The sequence below is a fragment of the Parasteatoda tepidariorum genome, chromosome 1, assembly GCF_982258835.1.
Source record: "Parasteatoda tepidariorum strain Cologne lab strain chromosome 1, Ptep-v5.0, whole genome shotgun sequence".
In the NCBI taxonomy this organism is placed as follows: Eukaryota; Metazoa; Arthropoda; class Arachnida; order Araneae; family Theridiidae; genus Parasteatoda; species Parasteatoda tepidariorum.
The window spans coordinates 49,740,038-49,760,745 of NC_141755.1; the positions used below are offsets into that span (position 1 = coordinate 49,740,038).

The 20,708-nt window shown below is 29.6% G+C and overlaps 1 long non-coding RNA gene across 1 annotated transcript in view; it reads left to right on the forward strand.

The window, feature by feature from the left end:
* The window catches only part of LOC147816442 (uncharacterized), a 419,310-nt gene that overhangs the window by 328,951 nt on the left and 69,651 nt on the right, over positions 1-20,708 (forward strand). The window contains exon 5 of the long non-coding RNA XR_015433603.1: positions 11,106-11,172. This is a non-coding gene — a long non-coding RNA (uncharacterized LOC147816442). The remainder of the gene's footprint in view (positions 1-11,105; positions 11,173-20,708) is intronic.

A 20,708-nucleotide genomic window follows, 5' to 3' on the forward strand; every position in this document is an offset into this window, starting at 1 on the left:
TTTTAGTAGAGTGTTTATAAGGGGAAGAACTGATCTAGAATAAAAATAACATGAATAATTCTTTTCAATATATATATATTTCTTTGATTATGATTTATTATGTAAGCCGCATAGGACTAGTATTTATATTTAATAACTTACTTATTATAACTTTATGAAGAAAGGCAGTATGTCCGTAATTTTAAAAATTGAATGAACTAGATTTTTTGTTAATTTAATCAATTTTAGTTTTTAAAATTATTTGCTTTTGGCAGCAAGTTATTTTTGTGAGTTAAGATTAAATGCACTGGTACTTATTTGCAGATATTGTAACGTTTTTTTAAAAAAAATTCTTAGGATGCAAAGTACATGTTTTACATTAAACATGCTTCGCTATAATTTCTGTCAAAAACTAGGGAGTTTTGAAATTTTTATTAAAAAATTCCACGATTTATACTTATCTTTAGGTTAAACGTTTAATTTGTTAGATATAATTGTTTGCAAGCTTTGCGAAACTTGTTAGTTTGAATATGCAGTTTAAAACTTCAAAAACATTAAGAGCAATACTTTTAACTTGGAATTATAACAATCAATTTCTCAACTTTTACATCTACATATATTTTTATTGTTATTTTGAACAAATTTACAGTTTCGTTAAAAAATTCTTTCGCAATTTCTGAAAAATGATTTTTTTTCATCAAATTAGCTAAAATGCACATGACTGCAATATGTTTAAATTAATTTTGGGCTAGTTTTAACGTAAATAGGGAGAATTACTACAATTACTAATATTTTAACCATTTAAGCAATAAATTTCTTTAAGAAATTAATGTAAAAAATAAGCTATAACTTCTTAAAATATAAAAACAATTAAGTGGAAAAATATCGTTAATACACTAAAAAAATTATGGTTAAAACTACATTTGCTTGTTTTCATGGAGGATTTTTAATATTTTTCAATGAATATAATTTGTTTCAAAAACAAAAATAAATATACATATATTTAGGCGTATATTCACGGTATAAAGTTTTAGCAATCTCAATTCTGAACAAGCTGACATCAAATTTTATTTAACCCTCTGAAAATCGTCCAAAAATGATTCAGAGGCAGCGTTGTTCGGTGGAGTCGACGTTTTACCAGTAGTTATCGCTTAAATTGGCTAGAATTTGATAATTAGCACTGATTGTGATCGAAATTTTATGTCATTTCGTTACTTCTGAAGGTATGTCAAAGGCTGAGTAAAAATATGTTTATTTGTTTTAATACAAAAAGTATCCATAGTTTTTGAAAGTATAGCTGTGTTTATTAAAAATTAGCAGTTTCATGCAAAAAATATTTTTTCAATTATACAAATATTTATTGAACTGTTCCAAGATTTTTTTTCTATCGGGCTACTACGCGATCATGATTAATTAGGCAGTTTTCAATTTTCTTTATTCTTTTAATCACCACTTTACAAATTTCCGAAGTTAAACAGCCAACCCACTCAGTGGATATGAAGAATTTTTCATTTTTAACTTCTTAGCCTTGGAATCTAGAATACAGAAATACGCATGAGAAGACTCGAGAAGTACACATGCGCAAAACCACGGAAATCTCTCATGATTAGCCCGAAGCCGATGGAGCTTAGATCTGTCTCTTCCAGAGCATAATTTGCATCAGCAATGCAATTTTTGTGGGCAAAATAAAATACAATCATCTATCACAATGATTCTTTCATATGTAGATTTAACCTGATTCCGCAGAGCCATAGCTATTTTTCTGAAAAAGTTGCCATTAGTTTTGCAAATACTAACATGTACGAACATGTACGCTTAAAATTTTGGATTTGACACTTAATGTTTTATGTGTGCATCAACATCATAAATATTGCTGATGAGTTATTTTCAATCCAAAAATAATAATCCCAAGAAAGGAAAAAATAATTGAAAATCGGTATAACTGATATATTAATTGCTGCTGATTTAATAGGCACTATATATAATAATCAAATATAAAATTAAAAATAAAAATAAATTTCTTAAGGGCTGCCGTGCGTTCCATTCTTCTGTATGCTGCCGAATACTGGAGCCCCCGGAAATCAGAAAAAGAAAAACTTGAAACTTTTTAAAATAGATGCTTAAAAATAATACTAAAAATCTTCCCAATAGTGTAACAAATAAAGACCTTTTAACAAAAGCTAATATCGCATCTGTTAATGAGGAAATTTTAAAACGAAGATGGAGAAGGCTCGGCCATATACTAAGAACAGATAGAAACAATCGAATTTTGAAAGTTGAACAAATCTTGGAAGCTCATGGGCGCCTGACGGAAAGAGAAAAAGAGGGAGACTGAGACTAACATGGCAAAGAGATGCATTAAGGAAAATCTTAGTAGAGCAAGAATAACTGGGTAGGAAGAGGCGCGTTGTCTGGCCAAAGACAGGAGTGTGTGGAGAAAAAGACTCGAGGCCTTATGTGCCAGTTCGGCACGAAGAGGACAAGTAAGAAAATATACATAATAATATAGATACCACGACACATACTATAGATACCGTGGAAATAGGCATTTACGGCCCATTGAATGGGATAAGTAGGGGAGAGTGGGGTCAATTGTAACAGGGTACGATTGTAACAAAGCAAAAATTTCGAGTGTTGGGTTCTAGATTTGGTTCCTAGGTGGCGCACAAGGTGTATTTAATAAATCTATATGTACACCCCTGCTGGCAACCATTTTTATGTACTTTTGAAAGAGTTACATAGCAAAAGATATTTTCACGCTACGTAAGTACTTTTTTTGGTATTAGAATATTATATTGTAACAAAGTAATTTTGTTTAAACAAATAAAAATTATTAACCGAATATGTAAGTGGACAACTTAATTAACATTTCAAAAAAAGGATTAGTTTTGTTAATTCACTAGCATTGTTTTTAACAAATGAAATGGCGTCTTGGGGACTATTGTAACAATAAGTAAAGGGACGATTGTAACAGCTGAAGATAAATAATCTTATGTTTACAAACCATTAATTAACTCAAGAACCACCAATAGCTTCCTATATCATTTATATAATGTTGCATGTGCATTTTTTTATTTGTCACCTTTCACAGCATAAATTAAAATGTTTAACCCTTTGACCCTTTAGGTCTCCTCCTCATTATTATTTTTACTCCTAAAATATCACTACTATTTTGATCAATAAAAAAATATATCACAACTATGATAATATGTATAATTAACTATGTTTTAGTTGAATTTATGAGCTGTTACAATCGACCCCGTAAGTGGGGACAATTGTAACAAGTGCACGGCTGTCAAAAGTTGTTAATAACTAATATAATAACATTTAAAATAAGGTATTTATTTTTTTTCCAGTTGAGGATAGTCTACTTTACTCGTCTGTCAATTAATACTAATAATATATTGGAGTTAAAAATATATTGTTAGTATATAATATATATATATATATATATATTGTTATATATAATATATATATTGTTAGTAAATAATATATTGTTAGTTAAAAATAGTTAAGTAAAAAATATTACAATTGACCCCACTTTCCCCTACTCGCAAAAATTGTTGATTATGATAAATTTTGACAAAATAATTATTTGTTATGTCTAAAAAGTAATTAGACATAACGGATTTAAAATATTTATTGATAGTAAAATATAGTTTTCATAAAATGTAAATATTCAAAACATACTGAACATCTATTTGTTTTTATCTACAATGATTATTTAGAGTTTGAATACGATAAAATATAGGGAATTTTCGAATTTCTATTTTCCTATTTGATAGTCTTCTTTTAAAAAAAAATATATTGGTTGCTAAGAACATAGAATTTTCCTTCCTCCGGAGAGAAATAATTTCAAACTCTATTTTTATTCATGCCTGTTTCTACCTGCATGGGGGAAAAAATTGTGTTATTCTTTTTTTTTTTTTTTTTCCTATTCTTTTTCCGTCATAACTTAGCCCTTCAAGTCCCGTTTTTATCGACGTCAATCGTTTTGTGTTTTTTTTTTTCTTCCTAGCTCCGACATACCTATATGTGTATGGTGGTTGTGTGCTCGTAAAATGTACCATTCGAATTTTATATGGGAATGGAAGATTATATTTTAGCGATGTTTGTCATGAAATTGTCAGTCGCGGTAACAGATTTGACAAGCTTTTATCTCCACTCAATTGATGTTTCTGATTTCGGTCTTTAAGAACTGAGGCTGTTGTTATAAAATTATATTTTGGAGGCAATGGATTGAGTTATTTATTAAATTTGATTAAGGAGAATTTGATTAAACCATTTTATTATATTGTATGTTTTATTCGTCAACTGTATCTAGCAGCTGTAAAGGAAAACAGCTATTATGATAATGACTATAAGATGATAAAATTGTTTACATATTTATGTTTTCAAATTGTCTGAGATAAAAAAAAAAGAAATCAAGTTATACATCAATATATCAACTGTCGTCGGTGATAATCGATGTATGTAGAGAGCGCAAAATAAAAAGAAAAATTGAACATCAGAATAACTTTTGATCTAATAATTGGATTGTCATGTTCTGTCATGCACTCTATAACGATTCAAGGGATTGGCCTTAAACGTGCCAATTAATTAGTGGTGAATATAATTTAACTTACAAAATTAGACATAAAAACCCTCTTTCCTTGATTAAACGTACAATTTTTTCGACATATTCGGATTTTTGAAAATCAAAATATTACATAATAGTCATAAAATCGCTGTTACAAAATCGCCGCTTCGTCTGTCAGAATTGTGGTAATGATATTGTTATAATTAATAATAATAATAAAATGGCATAACGTATAGTAATAAAATAATATAGCGTCCTCTTTAGAATCCAGGGTGTAACTTCACCGGATTCTTAAGAGGACGCTATTCCACGTGAGAAATTTTTGTCGCCAATTCTGTTTTACCTCTATAACTAATTTAAAGTAAAGAAAAAATGAGTCGAGGACACTTATCCCCAAAGCATCCCACACATTTTCAGTGGGATTCAGATCCGTAAAAAGTGTTGGCCATACGAAGTGTTGAATATCCTCGTTTTGTACTCACTCCTCGACAGCGAATGTTCGATGACATGTTGTGTTGTCATTTATCACCGACAGCGCGCCTGAACAAGCGAGCAGAATATCATTAATGTAGCGTTGGCCAGTCATATTACCACAGATGGAAGCACATAGAGAGCGTATGGACATTAATCTTTATGCCAGCACATACCATGAAGCTTCTTGTAGGATATAGATCCATTTCCTGTGAGTTTTCCCTCCAATCTCACGTCACGCCAGATCATTTGGCGACGACAATCAGACGAGAGACAGAATCTGCTCTCATCTGAGAACAGTACTCTAGCCCTGTCCTCTTCGCTCCAACTGCGATGCTGAAGACGCCATTGAAAATGGGTGCTACGGGGACGTCTGGACAATGGTATTCACTTAGCTGGCCTGTGGGCAAATAGTTCTCCTGCTTGAAAGCGTCTGACTACAGATTTCTTGCTGAAACTGATTTGCTACCTGACTGGCTGTACTGCGCCTGCTTTTTTTTATGTATATATACCACTATATATATGTTTTCTACAGGCATCGTACATCGAACACGACCGAAAAATGCCTGCTACACATTCCTTTTTGAAATGATTTCCAGCCTTGAAACAACACTGTGGATGATGTCAAACTTTTGTTATTTTTTGACCTTCTTCTTGTTTTTTCCGGCAACATCTGTTTTTTTTTTTACCTTCTTTAGTCTTACCGATAATATACGGCCATCCGTAAAATCATCTAAATGACATCGAGAAGACATATCAAAAACTGTAAGTTCGTCAATTGATTGTTTATCGCTAAACTTTAATTTTGCACAACGCTCAATAAGCGTCAAATCCTATATATCTCTTATGAACGCTATCGTATGACAAACCAGTTTGACAACACAAATTTTACATACTCAAAACACGTCTTACTGTATCTCGCACTTACGGTAATTTTCACATTTTCCTACTTCAATTTTGTGGTTGCTATTATCTTCCGTCCTTTGCAATTATCTAGCTGTGGAGGAAAAACTTGTCCTACTTAGTGACCTATCCAAACTTGGTATAGTATAACTCAAAATTTTATGTAAATGAGTACTTTATTTCAATTTAACTCTCAATAGTGTGTTTACTTTGAAAAGTGTATTTGAATCTAAACACAGAGAAAGGTCAATGCTTACAAAAACTCAGCTACATTTACACTATTCCTGAATTGTGTTTTCCTTCAAAAGCAGAATTTTTGCTACGTTTCGAAATCGTGAAATTTCAACTGTACATTGTTTACTATCGAATTCGAGAAGGTGTAAGTTTGTTGCCGTCTCGTGCGCTACCTAACATTCCGCAGAAACAGAAATCCACTGTCACAAAAAGCATGTTTGTTTTTCGTTCTTTAAAAAGGATAGTTACATTCTTATAAGAAGATTTACATAAATCTATCAATTATATTAAATAATTTTATAATATTTAGTGTCTATCCGCTTTGATTATATTAAGCCTAATTCGAATTTGTTTTAATGTTCTGACTGTGATGTATGTAGGTTTGATAAACTAGTTTTATTTTAAAAATCGTTTTGAGTATGTATTATAATTAACAGTTCTTGTATCCTAAAAATGGCTTTACTGACTTATACGTGAATTATATTGTGAATCATCTGAACACCGACAATGATTGTAATTCCAAAAGAAATGTAGTGGGCCCTGGTAGTCCAGTGGTCCGAGAATCGAACTCGGGTCCGGAGGGACCGGGGTTTCATCCTCGCTGAGCAGCGCCATATGTACAGGGATCTGGAAAAAATTTCCCTCCTCTTGAGATCTATGTCAAAATTGAGTAAGTGGCCTCACGAATGAGTGGTGCTGCCATTATCCGAGCTCTAAGCTCAGTCGTACTTTCACCTTTGCGAATCTCTCCTGTCAAGTGAAACACGCCCCTTCGTGATTTAATTCGAAAAAGGCCAATGGTTGGTGAGCTTGTCTTATCCAAGTGTCATTCAAAACAACAATCGAAGTATAATAGAACATTTGTGGTGTTTACTACACCAATAACTATCCTTGTTGTTTCATTTCCCCATTTTTCGATGTAAAGTAGCTGCCACAATTTTCGGTTTTAGGATATACTAATTTTATTTTTTACAGTATATAAAGTATTTTAGATTACATTTTAATGAGAGATGGGTTTCTCATTGAAATTATATATACGGGGACATCTGTTTGAACTGCATCGTTTTTCGAAAGAAAAAAAAAGTCTCCAATACATAACTTTGTATAAAGCAATGCTTTATGTCAGAAATAACGGGAGAGAAGAAATTAAAAAAAAATTTATTCTCTAGATAGTTTATAATAGTTCAAGATAGATAATAAGTTTATTTCTTTGTTTAATGATTTGAATTTACAAATATAATATTTTGCAAATTTAATTCTTAGAATATTTTAAAAAGATAAGTTTACATTCCATTTGTCTCAAAACTGTTTACAATTAATAGCGTTACATTTATAAATTGGTGCATTGGAATTTTACTGGTTCTAAAACTTTTAAATCAATAACAATTATTTCCAATACATTTTGGCTATATTTCCGAACTATTTCATCATATCCCCCCACTCAAATCAAGTATTCCTTTTTTTTTCTTCCTGAGTTCCCTGCAACAAGTCGTCTCCTTGACCTTCCTAATTTTCTATCCTTCTCCTAATTTTTTATCCGGAAAATAATGGAGAAAATCGAGTTGAAAGATGGAAAAGATGCCCCGTCATCCACTTCTTTTGTTATTAAGTAATATTTCTTTTGCAACCCGACGTCCTTCATACAGAAGGGGAATTCCTTTTAAGATGGGAGGAAAAGCCCGCATTTTTGGAATTCTGGCAGTTTCTCTTTACTTCATCCTTTTTCAAATGGGAGACTCTTCCAGGTTTTTAATTAAAATGGTTTTCCGCCTTCTTTGTCTTTCTTCATTTTATACCCCCCTTCTCTCCATCTCCTGACGTGTATGAGATATTAAATATTTCAAGTTTTTTTTTTTTTTTCAAACTAGCGTAACGTTCAAATTTTATATAAATTTATAGTCACTTTTTGTACATTTATTCACTAAATTTAGTACACAAAGAGGAAAGGTGAATTGCATCTTTTTTTGTGTGAATGCAAATTCATATTACTTGAAACATTGGTGCGTATATTGTCAGAAATCTGACGCAATTTCTTTTCTGAAGCTTGCACCGACTGATTGAGCTATCAGTTGAGTAGGAATGCTAAGTTCAAAGCTAAGCAGCTCGTATGAGCAAAGAAAATTTTCTATGTTTTAGATATGGTTATGAATTTATTAATCTGTTATAATATATTTAAAAAATTTATTAATTCTATTCTTTTAATTATTACTGTTAATTTATGTGGGTAGCATAATAATTAGGAGCTTATTTTAGTTTTATTGATACATAACAATTAATGCTGAAAAAAATTAGTTTTATCTACGGGGATCAGCTAAAAATACGTTGTTCTTCAGTCTGTTTGAAATTTATTATGGTTAAATTAGAAAAACATTACGGTTAAAACTACCAGAATATGGTAACGTTTATCGTGTTTCTGGCTCTATAACAACACCAGAAAGCACGATAATTTTCACCGAAGTGATTTGGTAATGATTTTTGGTAAAAATTAACAATAAAATATGATTTTATTGCCACGCTGTTTGGTTGTAAATGTGATAAAGATTGTTAATTGATAACTTAGCGTGGCATAAAAATTATTTATATGGTTAATTTTAGTTTTGTATTTCTGGCAGCCTGAGGTCAGCATCCGTAGACTCCCTTAAACCGTAATTTTTTCAGGAATTTTTTAGAGTGTACATGCATAGAAAGCGTGACAAAAATGCATAAATATTCAGTGAGCTAGCAAACTGAACTCGAATTGCGAAAGTAATTGCGACTCGGGGGTTAGGAAGTCCTAGTTATATACTAATTTGCCTAGATTTGTCTTTGTTTTGGTTAAAAACATGCGATTATGTGGGTGAAAAGAATATTCGAACAGATTCACTAGTTTTATTTATATTAAAAATGCTTATATGATAATTTTGCTTTTATATTTTTTCACAAATACGTTTATATCATTACGTAGAATTCGCGCCTACGAAAATGATTGAATTTTTTAAAAATTAGGCTTTTTTTATTTTCTTTTATGATTAATTTATTTTATTTTTTATTTTGAACTTCGAAGTTTTTAATGTAAATGGTTTTTAACATTTTTATTTTGGAAAGTTTTTTTTTCTCTAAACGATTTTTGATTAACACAAAATAGTACAAGAGTAAAATTTTATTAAATTAAAGAAGTTTAAATTTTGTTTAAATTTATAAATCTTTTTATTTTTATCTGTAAAACTTAACGTAGATGAATAAGCATAAGTTGCATATTTTTCGCCAAAAGGGCATATCCCCCCATTGCACTATAATTAAGGCATATAAAATAAATTTCATATAGATATATTAAGAAAACAAAAAAGCTAAAAAAAATCTAGAGCTTTCAATAAAGCTGAAAAAAGTTTAAAGCTTTAAATATAGCTGACTACCTTTTATAGTTCAATTTTCATATACTAACTTTACATGTTTGAATAAAATAATATAACTCACTTTTATCTCTCCAAAAGAATTTGAATTATGTTTTAATCTCAATTAGAGCAAAAGTTATGATAATTTAAAAAACTATTAACCTACAGGCCAGTATACTATCGCCCACCTGTCTGTTAGCATAAAGATTTTTTTTTAATTGGGCTTTTAACATAGTGCTTTTATCCTGAATGTCTAGAATATAAATCACTTAATACACAATTGTGCCAAATTAAGAAAAAGAAAAAAATTCAAAATAAAAAGTAATATTTTTAAAAACCACGTTTTAGTAGTGGAGAATAATAATTAAGAAAAAAATTGAAAAACGAAAAACGTGGGGCGCATGAAATACATAACAGTAATGTTATATTAGTGTGTGTATGTGTGCTCTTGAGAATATGTGTATGTATATCAGTAATTGTAATTGTATCTGAATGTGGATGTGGAATATGCTTTTGTATATGTATGTGGATGTATATGTGGCTGTGCATGTGTATGAGTAAGAAAATGTGTATATGTATGTGTATATGTACTGTTATGTATTTCATGCGCCCCACGTTTCTCGTTTTTCAATTTTTTTCTTAATTATTATTCTCCACTACTAAAACGTGGTTTTTAAAAATATTACTTTTTATTTTGAATTTTTTTATTTTAAACTATGATTTTTTTAATTTTTATTTCATATTTTTAAAAAATTATTATTTTTTAATTATTATTCTTCACTACAAAAAACGTGGTTTTTAAAAATATATATTTTTATTTAGATTATTTTTCTTAGTCAAGAGTAGTCAAAACTACTACAAGACCACTACTAAAGTAATAGAACTTTTATTTTAAATTAGGGATACAAAAATCTTTATAGAAAAACAATACCTTTACGACTTTCATTAGTTTTATGCTGATGACAACCAAAACAATCTGGAAATGAATGAGGAAAAACTGAATCCTACCACGTGATTTTTCTGCCAATAAAAATACTCCGACAACAAAAATATTTTCACCTGACACGTAATAATTTGAAATAATGGAATCGACAACAAAAGACAGTCTCGAAAAAAAAAATTTTTTTTTTAAATTTTAATTTTATTTTACTTTGCATGTCTTTTTTCTCTTCATTTTCATTGTCATCCAATTCTGAACTGTGAACCAAATTTGAAGTTTGTAGCTAGTCGGGAAGTTAGTTTAAAATCGATTACAAAATTCCACCCGGACAGACATACACGAAGGCAAGTTTATATAAACGTGGTAATAAAATAAAAAAGGAATTGTCTTGAGAACATCATAAATTGCATTTTAATAATCGGATTATTTGTTATCTAGTTACATTGCTCATTGTTATTAAATAAAATATTTCTATTATTTTAAAATTTCAAGCTGAAATGTGAGTCAAATAATTGGTTCATAATTACTTAAACATTTAAGGCTATTCTATTATTTTTCACTTATTTTTTATAAATAAAATCTGATGTATTTTAGTTTTATCATCTTTAACGTACGTTTACATTTACAGGAACTCAAAGGGTTTATTTTTAAGAGAGAATAACAAAAGGTCTATAGGAGAAATAAGCAATCTATCAGTAAGTAGAATTCAAACAATTTTCACTTTTTTCATAAATTCTGTGTATATAATCATACAAATTTAAGAATATACATATAATGTCTTATGAATTATGTAAAGTTTTCTTTTAAGATATGTAGAATTGTACTTACAAAACATAATAATAACCTATCAAGACCTAAAATTTTTTTTAGGTAAAGCTTTCTATATGTGGTTAAAGCATAAAAAAATAAAACTGGCAACGTTTTTGCGGAATGGAAGTAGGGTATTCTAATTCAATTCCAGAGGTTTGTCTGTGATATTCCAAAAATTATATAATTATTTTTTTATTCTAAAATAATAACGTGTTTTAAAGTTAAAACGTCATTTAAATATTAATAAAAAATTACGGCCATTAAAATCCAGTGTTTGCTACAATTGGGAAGAGAATGGTTGCTACATAATTTTTTTCTCTATAACAGAACATTTCATACTAAATTAAACTCAGTTTCCGTAGAACAAAGGTACGCTTTTGTATTCTGGCGTACCAATTCATATTAAGCTAACTTCAACTTCTTTAAGAGGAGGCAAATACTTTTTTTTCTTTATTACTTTGTTCAATCAAAGTTATTTGCATAGTTAATAAAGCCGGCACTCTTTATGTTGTTGTATACTTATTATTTAAGGTCAAAATACCTCAACAATAAATGATTTTAATTCATATGGTTATGTAAGGTCAGGCTCATTTAGGAAAACTAGTACTGGTTATTATAATTTTTTTTTGGTATTTCCAACAAGTTTTTGGGTGTTAACAAAGGTTATGCTATGTTAATGGAACATAAGATGCACGATAAATAAACAAGGTACTTTTTAAAAAAACGAGAGATAAAATGAAAGTTTCACTTTAAGATTTATAAGTTACTAATTTTCTAGAAACATAACCTTAAATGTATTCGAGAATAATTAATGTAAATGTTGGTGAAAATACATTTTGATACTCTTCTATACTTATTCATGAAGTTTCTAATAGGTGAAGTATTTCTACTTTTATATAAATAAATCTGATTTAACAAATTATTATTGTCGTCATGTAAGTATATTTTTTAAAGTTAGTATAAAATTATCTATTGTATTTCGATTTAACAATTCTCTGTTGTCGGAAAATTTTGAATTTGCTGCGATGTTCAAATTAACTATGACTATATTACTAATGACTAAACTATGACTATTACTAATTATGGCATTATTTTAAATATTATTTATAAACTACATTATTTTAACTGCAAAATAAAATACTAGAATGAACCAGAGAAATAAAAATTTAAAAAATACAATCTTTTAAAATTTAATACTCAGAAACTATTTGACTCATTTCGCATGAACTTTTTATCTCGTCATATAAATTACATAGTTTAATGCGTTTTAAAAATGTGTATACCTTGCAATTCGTGTATACTTTGCAATTCCAGTTTAATAGCAAGTATTAAATTAAATAATCAAAAATGATAGTTCATTATATAAAAAAATGTGTGTAGCTTTGAAATATCTTTGGGAAAACAAATTTTATAATCATATACTTAATTTTTTTTTTCAAATTGTGGCAAAGAACACAAGAATTGAAATTAAGAGACCGCTATACCATGGTGGAAAAATTCCATTGCAAATTCTCTTTTACCCCCATAGGTAAATTAAAATTTAAAGTATAGAAAAAAATAGTTCAGACAAACCATGAATTTTCAGAGACTGAAAAGAAATTTTCAAAGTATCAAAACGAAAACAAATTATGAGAGGTAACTTAGGATTACGAAACGGAAAACTTTTATCAGCGTTTTGATACTTTCAATTTTTTTTTCAGCAGTTCAATCTTCATGGCTTACTTTAGGTTTGTCTGAACTCACTTTTTCTATATTTTAAATTTTATATTACTTATTTTAATCTTATTAATCTAATCTTATTCTAAAATCTAAATCTAGTCTAATCTTATTCTAATCTTATAACTTATCCTATCGCAAATTCTGTTTTAACTCCGTAAAGAGGTAAAACAGAATTTGTGATGATAAAGTTTCTTCCGCCGTTGGGAATTTTCCGCATTGTTTCTACGTAAAAGTGGTTAAATAGAAATTTATTTAATTGTTACTTTACCATATTCAACCAAAACAGTCAAATAACCATAAGAAAAGATGACATTCAAACCGTTAAGTGTGAGAAAAACGTTTACTAATTGGTTTTATCTAATACGTTTAAAAAACCAGAATTCTATCAGTACCACCTTATGAAGCCATTTAGTTTCGTCCTGTCGGACCGTTGTATTCACCGTTTTATAACCGTACCAATTGTAAACGGTTTCAAAACTGTAAAGATAAAGAATTATTCCATACTATAACTACTGCCGGTTATTTTACCGTAATTTCAGATTGAAAATTCTAACAGTGTATAGTGTGTAAGAGGTCCAAGCTTTCGACTGCTCTCCTGACTGAACTATTGTTGCCATATTTCCCAATTTGCAGCTACTCCCCCCATTTTGAGGATCTTAAAACTAAGTTCGTTTATGTGTTTGATTTCGCAAATTAAATATCGTCTTCTCTAAATAGTTAGCATGTAGAAAAACTTTTTCTGTAGCAATCGGATTATTAAGATCAAAAGCTATTAAGGTATTGCGTGTTTTAGTTTACGCACTGTTCGTACTAAAAATTTTTAATAAATATCTCAAACTTTTTTATAATGATTTCGCCAAAAACGACTCATGCACTCTTAGAAATAAAAGCCGCACTTTTGACGATTCAGCAATCGTTGTAATATTTCGTTCTTTGAGAATTATTTCCTCGGGAAATTACGTGATTTGTGACGAAACGCGAACTCTCAAATATATCAAGAAAAGTTTTGCTCTACTCAAAACCTCGTAGTAGTGTTTTGTCGCAGATTGTTAACTAGAATGAAATCTGGACTGTGGAAGATATATAATGAAGTAAGCCGACTGACTGTATGGTGGTCAAGACGCTGGGCTTGTACCAAGAGATACCGGGATCGAATCCCATTCTTGCAGTTTATCTCTGTTCTATTTGTTCATCTAATATTAGGGCGACATTCATCTACCTGTATGGTGTCCATGATAAAATGAATAGGAAATAATTAGGAAAAGTAGATTCTGTAGGCACTACTAGATATTTTATTTATTTGTTTTTTTTATTATTATTTATAAAAAATAGAATGACGAAATATTTCTTTAATTTTGACGAAATTCGTTTCCACGAAGCAGGCTGCAGTTATTTTGTCATTTTAACAAAAAATTCGCTCGGAGCTTATATAAAAAAACAGATTCATCAAAAATGAGTTAAGTTTCGTATTATTTGAGAACTCACTTTTTAAAAATGTGAATAAATATTAATTACAATTATATTTTTCGTCATTTAACTTTTAATATGATTCGTGCTTAAGAATAAATTATGTATATCGCACCAAAATATTCCTATACCTAAACAAGTCCCGTTTCTATTCCACAAAACTCGACTTTCTCATTAAAACCGGATCTGTTGTCGTTGAACTAGCCATAAGGTAACACATATTCTGTTTTCCGAAGTGCTATTTGTCAAGAACAGTTGTTCCACCCTTTTTAGTGCTCATCCGTACCGCTTCTCTTGATCTTCGCGAAAATAGAATCTTTTGTTGGATTGGTCACCAGCGTTTAACGATTCATATTAATATCAGCCATATTGGTTTGAATTTCTAGGGAATAAACTGTTAAATTTCATATCTCCTATTGGAAACTGATTTGATATTGGACAATTACGGATCAATTTCTAATGGGAGATATGAAAATTAACAAGTCCGACACGGGACTCGTAGAAATTACTGCTTATATTTTAGTAAACAAAAATAAAGTTCTTTCCTTACACGAAATATGTTTGTATCAAACGCGAGTTTTTTTATTATTTATGAAATTATTAAATCCGTTTGATGCAAAACAAATTATGAAGTCTGATTGTCCCTCACGTGAAGTGGAATGATCACATGAAGAAAACAATTCGAGTGAAGTAACTGTACTGTGTGGTAATGACATTTTCGTAAAAGAAGAAAAAACATAATTTTGGTTAATAAAACGGTATTTAAACCATTGATTTGGTAATTTTTCCATTCATATGGAAGCGGCTTACTGGAAATTATGGTTTTCAGCACATTTAGTAAAAAATACAAAATGAAGTAAATTTAACCGAATAAACTGTTTTTGTGCCAGGCTCTGATATATCACGATAAAATTGCCGAATTTTATCACATATTATAAAACTTTATTTTATTTTTAAGGTTGCCAAAATAATTTCCAAAACGCTTCGGGAAAAATTATTTAGACTTTTTGTATTTCCATGAAGTTGGAATCACGGTAAATTTTACCAAATTCTGCTACTTTTGACAATATTTTTTTTTCTCAGAGTGTTTTAAATACGATTGAGTTAAACGTAGATGAGTAAATTCATCTAAATTGTAAAAAAATTCTAAAAATAATATTTATGTGAAAATAATGAACAATTTCGCTAAATACTTTCTTTCTTGTCATTTTATAAAATAATGTTGATTGACGGTGATTTGTTTAATTTGAGAAATCGCACTCGCGAAAGTCAACTACAATTAGTTTAGAAAGAAAACAATGTAGTGCAACATATGTTCTTTTTCATTATGATTTTAAAATAGGTTTACATGAATGAAAATAATGGCCTAATCCATTTTTCTGCCACTAAGATTTCACTAAGATCTAAGATTCGTACATTCGCAAAGACCAGACATTTCTGACTGATTTCTCTTCAACCATCAGGATTTCTCCAAATTGGGCAATGTGTCAAAATGCCTCCGAAATAGTCTCCGCTCACTACCGACACGATTCGAAACAAAAATTTCCGCGATTGTACTAGGATGCTTCAACCATAGTTGTACACCCCAGTCCAGGTCAATTAGAAAGCTTTGTAGTGTCCGCCGCAACGGCACATCATGGTGTACATTCCATTCGCTTAAAGGTTTCTAAGATAAGACGAAATAAGCATAAGATGAAATTAAAATTACCGATGTCCAGACTAAGTTATTGGAACCATATTTTCCAAATAGCAACCCTTAGTACCATTAAAATTGGAAATAAGTATCATTGCAACTGCCACTATATAAATCTCGTCCTAATTCTCTCTGGATTTGGGTGTATACAACTATGATGGCTACTTCGATCCTGGAGGAGGATGTCTCTCACATATTTCTCCCCCACATTACTTTTGAGATATGCATTTTAGTCAAAAAAGAGTATATGCTGGTTGAATTTTCAATACAATTCAACCGGAAATTTTGGTTTTCAAATTATATATTTGTTTCTGAGCTATTTTGATACATTTTTGCTCAATTTCGAGAAATCCTTTTTCACGTGCGCCGGGATAGCCTGGTTGGTAGGGCACTGGGCCCATGTCGAAGAGGTCGGGGGTTCAATCGCCGCCTGCCGAAGACTCATAATGGTGACTAAATGGTGTAGTAAATGGTGACTGATGCACGATAAATCTGCCTAGTCACAAAGTCCTCCATAACAAATCATACCTCTGTGGGTACTAATCCAGGAGTTTTCTTGTCTTCTGGATTGGTTCAAAATTACTAAGCTACGGAGTTGAATATTAGTAGTCGTAAACCCGAAATCGGATCGGCTGTTCAATGAAGGTTATAGAAAAAGAAATAAAAAAAACCTTTTTCACAGTGTTATTTCTTTTAAACCAACTGAAATGTATTAAATATGAATGACAAATTTGTTTGATTGCTTACGAAACTGATGTTTCTCATCAAAAATAATAGTTCACTATTCAAAGCATCCATTAAATCCTTCAATACAAAAAGAGTTTTTAATAATACGTTTTTAATAAAATATGCATAAAAAAATAGAAAAAAAATAAGAACAGTGTCCTTTATATTTGTATTACTTGAAAGGAATGCATCGGTAAAATAATCTGATTATGTTTTTTTTATCCGTGTCTGATAGAAATGTTCAAAAAAGATTATCTGAAAGCAAAATTTCTGGACCAGAAAAAAAAAATTGTCAAAAACCAAATCAGGCTTAAAAACCAAACAACAATTTCCTGCTATTTTTCTACTAACTCTCTCCCTTTGATTATTGCGTTGAAAAATAAAATAGTCCTTTCTGTAGAAATGGAGTTAAGAGCAATTTAAACAGAAATTAAATGGGAAAAGAAATTTAATTTCTCTCGGACCGAAAAGAAAAGGAAAAAGCGCTAAAAGAAGGGAATTTTTTTTTTTAATTTTTTCCCTCTCTTTTCCTACGTCATCTCACCAGAAATGCAATTACCTAGCTGCAAAAATGTAATTCCTCCCCATCCCCCCTCACTGACACTTTTACTGAGCTGACCCCCCATATAACTCGATAACTTTTATATATATTTTCGCTCGAATCACCCTCTGTATTTATTAATCTATGATTCGAACGGAATGACATGTAAGTAAATAGAGATCCAAAGAGGGGTTGAAGAGCTACTGTAAACGTTCTAGAACGTCACTCCTTCGCCGATTTTGCGGATTAAACGGTGTATGAACTAGAGTTATTTGCATAAAGGATGTTAAATACCGAGCAGTGTGAGGTTTGTATGTGTTTTCTCTTTAAATCAGTGGAGGATGTACTGGGGGGGGAGTGGGGGGTGAGAGAAAATGTGTCAAAGTGTCCCTTTTTGCTCTCATTAAGCGGCGAATGAATGTGTGATTACATATTTTTGCGGCGGAAAGGGTGGGCGGAGGAAATAAATTTCTACCAAATTATAATCTGTGTTTAAGCTCTCTTCAACAGCTTTTAGGAAGTTGTTAGCTTAATGTTAAGAGCGAGAGATTAGATCTTTATCATCTTCCCAAACTATGCATTTTTATGTATCTCCTTCGATTTGGGTGAAGAATTTTTATCGTATTTGCGATTTTGAAACATTTTATTCATTCTAGGTATGTTGGTATTTTTAACATAGTAATAAAAATTATTTTTCTGAATAAATTTTAGTTTCTATGTTTCATTCTGAATTTTAAAGGTAACGAGAACTCTAAAGAAATCAAAAAGAAGAAAAAAGAATCGTATAAGTAACTTCACAATTGAAATAGTGAATAATAAAAACACACAGATTTATTTTTAAATTGTACTTTTTTATTCTGACCCTTAATAAAAAAAATTCTGTGAAAAAAACTGTATATTTCTGTATACAGTTTTTATTCAAATTAAAAATTTATTGGCATCTACATTTGTTGCACTTGAGTTTTACTTTACAGTCTTTACCTAATTTTAACAAAATGATGTCATGATTAGTAAATTAAAATACAATTTTGTAAATGGGTTCATTAAATTTAAATGCAGTTTAATTTAGCTATTTTTACAAAATAGGATGAAAATTGAAAGAAAAAAAAACTTTGGCTAACGAAAACGCTTTTGTCGTAAAATTTTATTTTGACATTCTTTTTGTTTACTTTTTATTTTTTCATTATTTATTTTGATTGTTATTATTATGGATGGCAAAAGCAAATTATACTTGTTTCTGAAAAATTCAATGCGTTTCTTCATCATCAGTTTTTTTTCCCTTCTTTTTTTAAAGTTGAATTCTTTTGTAATTGTTCATTTTTGCCGATTTTCCCGTTGCTTTTTATTCACCATCAAATATTTCTTGTCATTTGTTTCAAAACAAGCACACTTTGGTTTTGATGTTTCTACTATGAGAGCAACTAATGTCTGATGTTTAGGAAAAAATAATTACAAAACTCTTATATTCAGTTTCATAACTGTTTACTTGGCAATAACGATTTCTCCGAAAAACTGATATATAAACGGATATAACTAAGTTATAATTTTAAAAAATATATATCAGTTAGGAGGAGTTATTGGAGTTTTTGACTTTTTTGAATTATTGAATCATTTAAATTATTAAGAACCATTGGTTATTAATCTGTATCGCCTTGTATACCCTGTTGAATATTTTTTCTACCCACTTTGGGACGTGTACAGATTGTATTTCGATATTCATGCTCCCAAAATTCATTTTTCATATGGCCTGAATAAGCTAAAATAAATCAAGTTTATCATAAACGTGGTACGAAATAATATTTTACTACATTATTTAAACAATTTATAGCTTTACTAAGTACATAAAAATTTTTACAGATTCCTTTTTAATCTATTGTAAATCCACAAACAAACGTATTTGTGCTAACTGAACTTGTTACACATACCTTTAACTGGTGGTATGTACTGTACAAAAAACCTATGCACTTTTTTTATTTTATTTGGCCTAACAAAATATTATTCTTAAGAAATTGGTATTTTATTTTTAAGCCAATGACATTTTAATACTTATCTATCTTAGTGTTTTCAAATATATGTGCTATAGGGTTTTCAATCAAAGAAATGACAAACGAGTAATATCAAAAAAATATTTTTTAAAAGTCAATACCTACTTAGTTCCACAAAGAAATTTTTTAATTTAGTTACTTTTTATTAAATAATTACAATTAATATAAATATATGTATGCATATGACAGAATCGCAATATTAAATGACAAAATAGAAAGCGAATTTCCTTTCAATTTCCCCTTTTCCTCTCTATGTATGGTGTTGGACTATTATTTTTGTTTGTTACTATTTATTCGCTTTTTATTTGTTTTCTTTTCTCGTTTCTAATTTATAAAGCTGATTTTGGTCTATAATTTCATATATAAATATAGCAGGGTAAACAATGAATTATGATACAGCTACTTTAAATCATGCATTACACTTAAATGTCTGAGTTTAGATTTTAAACCTAAAGTACAGATCATGGCCAAATTATTAGACGCACTATAAGATTCTATGTAAAATCTTAATTATTAGTTGATACTATACAGATTTTTTTTTTTTACGCGACTGAAACCGGTTTCACTTGTTTGCGTTCGTGTGTCAATTGGTTAAATTAGACGATATATAATACAAATTTGTCAATTGAATAAATTTAGACGATATATAATATAAATTCGTCGATTGAATAAATTTAGACGATATATAATATAAATTCGTCGATTGAATAAATTTAGACGATATATAATATAAATTCGTCGATTGAATAAATTTAGACGATGTATAATATAAATTCGTCGATTGAATAAATTCAGACGATATATAATATAAATTCGTCGATTGAATAAATTTAGACGATATATAATATAAATTCGTCGATTGAATAAATTCAGACGATATATTATAAAAATATGGAATATTAATATATTTGGTATTATATTAGTATATTATAATAATTAGACCAAATTATTAGACGCACTGTAGTTTTTAATCATTACATGTTTTGCGCGAATTTATATGCAATACTTTTATATTTAAACATGCATGTAATGGGTTTTTATGCAGGAGATTTTTTATATACTTCCTATTTATATTTATTTTTAACGTATTCCATTTCAATGTTAACCGATTAATACACGAACGTAAGCAAGTGCAAACCGGTTTCAGCCGCGCAAAAACAATAAAGCTGTATAGAGTATCACCTGATGATTAAGATTTTACATAGAATCTTATAGTGCGACTAATAATTT